Source organism: Bufo bufo, chromosome 6 (genome assembly GCF_905171765.1).
Source record: "Bufo bufo chromosome 6, aBufBuf1.1, whole genome shotgun sequence".
NCBI lineage: Eukaryota > Metazoa > Chordata > Amphibia > Anura > Bufonidae > Bufo > Bufo bufo.
The window spans coordinates 412,396,314-412,402,900 of record NC_053394.1 but is presented as its reverse complement, the minus strand read 5'-3'; the positions used below and the strand labels follow the sequence as shown (position 1 = coordinate 412,402,900).

The window sequence follows — 6,587 nt, the reverse complement described above, 5'->3', positions numbered from 1 at the left end:
CACGCAATTCCTGGTGCCAAAGCACGCCAAGCAGAAAACATGATATGAGGAGTAGTGAAAAAAAAAAAAGGGGTATGCATTGTTGATTGTGATGTCACGGCCCCATTGTTGAGTGTTCCGTCAGGGCCCTTGTGATGTCATCCAGTGACCTGACCTTACTTGACCTCTGACCTGACAAGGCTCTTGTGACACGTGCAGTGTTCCGTCCATTGTCCAGACAAGGTAGGTCCAGCTGCATAGGAAGTGCTGGACTACTTTTTTTAGCCTCCAAGTAATCCAGTTCAAAAGATCCACAAGAGGGAGACACAGGCAAACTTTACTCATTTATTGAGGCACTGGAAAAGCTAAATGGTTACATCCAGCCAACTTGCTACAAAAGGGTCAATTGCCAGGGACAACTCAGCAGCCCTCCCAGGTGTGCACAACAGGCCCAAATCAAACGTGGAGGTCCAAACAATTCATTCAGCTGATAAGCCAATTAACTAATCATCAGTCCTAATTGGATCCAGGGTGTGAGCAGACTGGCTGGCTGGGTTGCTTGGTGCTGGAACTAACCAACAGCTGATGCAATTAGGAGATTGACAGACTAGATGCAGGTATTATATGCAGAAAGCAGCACTGCACTGACTGGGCAGACAGAGGAGAAGCTGAAGTGCAGACTCCTGAGGGAGGCAGGACACACACAACTTTCCACTTGCTTGCTGGCTGGAAGGATGCTTGCAATCAATCAATTTCATTCTGTTTTTCATACTGGATTAGAAGGGGTGCACCGGTCCTGGAGGTACTGCAATACCAGGTCAATGCGTGGAGTGGACAGAGCAAGCTCTTTTTCCATCTCCCTGTTCGAAAAATCCATTTAATATATGGTCCCCAGATAGGGGACGTATCAGATATTAAACTGATAAGAACAGATTTTTTATTTTATTTTTTTTCCTCAGTAAGATAGACTTCAGTTTGACTTATCAGTCCACTCCAACGTGGCTCAAACCTTATAATGTCTATAAAACATCACTGGAATTCTACCAAAACCTAATACTATAAACCCAAAAATCAAGTCAAGATCTACTCACATAGTTCTTCCAGTGGGATACCTTCCATATTTTCTCTGCTTCGCTCTCTCCTATACTTTTCTTATCCAGCAAATAAATCGTATGGATCCTGGATAAAAACACTTTTGAACATTCTTTCGGAGATAAAATGACATTTTTAAAAATCACAAGATTTCTGGTATCCCACATTACCTCTTTAAAAACGGTAAAACACAACCAACAGACCCGTGAGTTTGATAAAATTCTAAAATCTTGACCAATAAAAACTTTCTCATAGCTAAAATTTCTCCACCCCGTAAGTGCAATAAAAAAACCTTTGAGAATACAAAAAACTTGTTTAACGTAAAAACAGTCCCATAACAAATGATGAAGATCTTCAGTGCCTCCACAACCTTCTCTGGGGCATCTCTCTGACACATTCACCCCCCTGGAGTTCATAAAAGATCTGGTTGGGAGGCACCCATGAAAACAGAGCCATGCTACATCCTTTTGCTTGTTAGAAAGGCCTAAAACGTTAAAAAGTTTCCAAATTTTAGCAGCCTGTGTGGTATTACAGAATGGGACATCATGTTGTATCTCTTCTTTCCTTCCTATTTTTATTATCTCACATTTATCAGTTTTACTGAGAGAGCTTAATCCATATTGATCATAAAAGGACCTGAGCGCCACATAAAACTTTGGGATCACAAACGCCATTGGCCTGCCCAGTTCCCTTTCACACCAGCTCCACTTAGTGAACATCCATCCTGCCAAATACCTACACATGGCTGCAGTCCTAACATTGCACTTTAAAATCTTAAAAATTAATAAAAAATAATGCATCCGGATAAAAAACTCAATATTAGGAAAATCATACCCCCCAAGTTCAGTCTTACTCATAACAACAGTTCTTCTTATCTTTTCCATTTTAGATCCCCAGAAAAAAAAAAAAAAAGTGTTTTTGCCATTCTTCTAATCCATAATTTACTGGGTGGTAAAATAATTGACGTGTATAAAATAAGGGGTAAAATCACTGCTTTAATAATTAAAATCTTCCCTTTCAAAGATAATCTTCTTAGTTTCCAAAAATTCTGTTTTCTCTCCACTTTCCCTTCTAACACCACATGGCTCTTATTCCCTTTCTTGTCTTTTTCAAATAGAACACCTAAAATCTCTGCCTCTTCTTTCTTTGGGATCCCCGTCACTTCCACATTTATCTGTTTTCCATAATTTACTAGTTGGCATTTTCCCCAATTAATATTCATGCCTGCTACACTACAAAAAATCTTTAAATGCAGGTTCACCCTATTTAGATCCGCTTGTGATTGACATGCAAAAACAATATCGTCCATGTACCCGAAGGATTTAACTCTTCTTTCTGCACCTCCGGGTATAAAAACACCATCCACATATTTGTCCTTTTGAATAGTTTTTAAAAGTGGTTCCACTGCACAGATAAAAAGAATTGGGGAGAGAGGGCATCCCTGCCTAACGCCAGACTTAACATCAACCGCTGGACTAATCTTACCATTAATTAAAATATGACTAAAAACCCCATTGTACATACCTTTAATCACATTTACTATTTTTATAGGGATCCCCATCTTCTCCAACACACTAAATAAAAACCTATGCGCCACTTTATCATAAGCTTTCTCGAAGTCTGTAGTTTTAATAAATAAGGGAATATCATTAAAACCAGCATAATAAATAATGTCACGCAATAAAATCAAGTTATCAGAGATCCTTCTTCCTGGGACTGCACAAACCTGGTACTCCCCTACCATATGACCAATCACCTCACTTAGTCTGCTAACAATAATTTTAGCAATAAGCTTATAATCGCAATTTAATAGTGTTATAGGACGCCAATTTTGAATCTCCTTCTCATCACCTTTTTTATGTATTAAAGTTACAATCCTTTTTTTCATAGAGGAAGAAATAAAACCATTATTAAAAACAAACTGTACCACACGACTCACCTCTTTCCCGATTATATCCCAATAAAAACAATAAAATTCTGCAGTGAGGCCATCACTTCCAGGAGTCTTTCCCTTTGCCATCCTCTGCACAGCATTTCTGACCTCCTCCTCATTCACATCCTCTGTCAAAAATTATTTTCCTTCCTTTGGAATATCATCGGATAACACATTGCAATATTCTCAAATTTCTTTATCAGTAGCTTTACTCATTACTAAAAAGTGTCTCATAAAACCCACAAATATTTCCAATCATCTCATCGCCAAACACTTCTCCTTCAGTAGTTAAAACAGACTTAAAAACACCCTTAGCTTTAAAACTCTTTTTAAAAAAATATCTAGAGCATTTTTCATCTTCCTCTAGATGTAGTACTTTTGATTTATATACAATATTTTTACCCCTGTCCACCAGCTCTTTCCTCCTCTCCTCTTTTATCTCATTGATCTCTCTGTCCACCTCCAGCCCACAATTCCTCAGCTTATACAGTGCTTCAAGTCTATAAATTAATAATTCCTCCTTCCTCCTCTTTTCTTGCGCCCTTTTCACACAAACACGTTTAAAATATAAAGCAATCCTCATCTTGGCCCAGTCCCACCAATCCAAGATACAGATAAAACTTTTTTGTTGCCTGACACAAGATAAAAACATTTCCCTAAAACCATTTTTGACTTCCATATCTTGTAACATACTTATATTAAATCACCTGTGGTCTCAATGTAAACGGTACACTCTCGCAACTTACAAAATGACACAACAAAGAAAAGGAGTGCATAAAACACCGATATAAGAAAATGCGAATCAATTTTATTATTGTATCCATAAAAGACATACATGATGCATAAAATATATGAGTAAACAAGCAGGGACTACCACAATCCTACATCACACTGCTGTCTGCCCCACCAAACAAATAAATGGCCAAATATCCAAATGGATGTGATGCCACATAAATAAGAGATTATACTGAAGTAAAGTGCACACCTCAAATGACTAATATGCATTGATACCTAGATCACAGACTTCAAGTCAAAAATGCCAGATAGTGCATGAGAAAATGAGGCTACATACCAACAGGGCTGGGACAGACACCAGGGCAATGGCGCTCCTCGACGCGCGTTTCGCGTGTTGTTCGCTTCCTCAGGAGGAGTTAAAGACCAGGGAGGGGGGAAGAACTAATAAAGTGCCGTATAACAATCCCGTGTCCAGTTTCATGTCATGTGATGTATTATACGGCTCTATGTCATCACGGCGGCGCATGACCAGTCTGCGTCCGTCACGTCATACTGCTTCCGCCCTTCCTCTGAGGCCAGCGGGGGAGAGGGCGGTCACACATCTATGATGCTGATCGCCATCGCCACCACCGCCCTACATGTGAGAAAGAAGGCGGAAGCAGGCGCACGGACCGAGCAGTCATGCGCACGTATGACAGAACCATATAAATATAGTAAATGTGTTGCCATCATGGATCAGTACAGGTTTAATCTCAATACATAGAAAACATTCTATAAATATATTGTGGGAGTCCCATATTTTACACATGATTGTGAACAACATAAATGATATCTATTATTAATGATCACTCCAAAGTGCAGAAAGTGCAATTATGATAACAAAAATCATTAAACAATATATGATAGGTGAATTGCTTGAGCACAATTACAAAAAGAATTGCTCAATAATAAATACTGTGATTATTCAAGCAGGCGGATAATAAAAATTTCCAATTATATCCCATATAAACAAGTACATAATAATTAAAGTGCAATAGTGCAATAATGCAAAAAAATCAATTACAATAATAATACATGATATTACATATTAGTACATACAAATTACCCCATTTCGGACATACCACCATTAATTACAGTTATCAGAAACCCCCACATATAATTAGACAAACTGATCCATAAAATGACGGCAAAATTCATAACATCAAGATTTCATAAGGGATGTCGGACACTCATGATACATCGGCAAACTAAAAAGTAGAAAATACATGTTACTATACATATATAAACATCAATTACAACCCAATACTAAAAAATGGGCGAATCCCCCATTACCCCTAAAATAATGCCACTGTTTAAAGAAAGGAACCGAAACCAAAGCTTTCATTTAATCCTTTGGGGGTCAGGGTCTTGAGTCTAAATATCCACTTAGTCTCAATCTGGGCCAGAATTTTACTATAATTGCCTCCTCTGACCCCCAAATGCACTTTATCAATGCCTCTGAATCGCAATCCGTTAGGATTGCTCTGATGATATATTTTAAAATGCTTTGGGAGAGTTTTTAGGTCACTTAGATCCAAAATGTCCTTAGCCTTTTCAATGTCTCTCACATGTTCTCGTATTCTTTTACGGAACTCCCTTGTAGTTAGACCAATGTATATTTTGTCGCAAGGACAACGTGCATAGTAAATGATTCCAGTGGTCATACATGAAATGTACTCCCTAATTTCATATGTTTGGGTATTATCCGAATTGGTAAATTGGGTCGATCTGTCAACGTTGGCACATGCTTTGCATGCGCCACACGGATAGGATCCTTTCACACCGGTAGGTTGTCCCGATCTTATCCCCGGGATATAATGGCTACGAACCAATAAATCTTTCAGATTTTTGGAACGTCTCGCAGTCAATAATGGTCTATTTGAGATACATTTGCTTAGTTTCAGATCTGTTTGAAGAATGTTCCAGTGGTTATTTAAGATCTCATATAATTCTTTCCACTGGTTGTTATAATTCGTGATGAATCTACTATCCTGGTTACTGGCGGACGGTATTTTATCAACCTTATTTCCCTCATTAGGGCATAGTAGTTTTTCTCTTTTTCGTATTTTGGCTATTTGAATACCCCTCTTTATCTGCCTGTTGCTGTACCCTCTTTCCTTGAAACGCCTTTTTAACCTCTCAGATTCCACGAGGAAGCTCGTCTCATTAGAACATATTATTTTGAGACGTACAAACTGACCCTTTGGGATCCCATCGATTGTGGACCTAGGGTGTGCCGAACTAGCATGTAAGAGAGAGTTTACAGCGGTTGCTTTCCTGTACACTTCCGTTTGTATTTTCCCTTCCTCATTGGCTTTTATTTTTATGTCAATAAAGTCAATTTCACGTCCCGCTTTGTACGTAAGCTTAATGTTCAATGCATTGTTGTTCAATGCAGTCATGAATCTGTTGAGATCTTCCATGGTGCCCTCCCAGATGAACAGAATGTCATCGTTATATCTAATCCAATTATGGACTCTATCAATGCTCTCAGGGAGGACACCATGGAAGACCTCCCTCTCCCAGGCACCCAAGAACCGATTCGCGTAGGATGGGGCGCATGTCACCCCCATCGCCATGCCTTGTGTCTGCAGATAGAATCTGTCCTTGAAAACAAAAAAGTTATGGTGCGGGGATGAAATCCAATAACTGCAAAAGCAGTTGATTGAGGGGTCGTTCTAAATTATTACTTTTTAAAAAATAGGATGTGGCTCTCATGCCATCCTCATGGCGTATGCTTGTATATAGGGATTCTACGTCCGCCGTCACCAGGATCATTTCATCTGAAAGCTGTATTCCCTCCAATTGA

At 39.0% G+C, this 6,587-nt stretch overlaps 1 non-coding gene across 1 annotated transcript; it reads right to left on the bottom strand.

Moving 5' to 3' along the window:
- Positions 1–759: 759 nt before the first annotated feature.
- Positions 760–946, bottom strand: LOC121006385. The gene has a single exon (XR_005780237.1). It is a non-coding gene; the product is annotated as a U2 spliceosomal RNA (small nuclear RNA).
- Between the last annotated feature and the right edge of the window lie 5,641 nt (positions 947–6,587).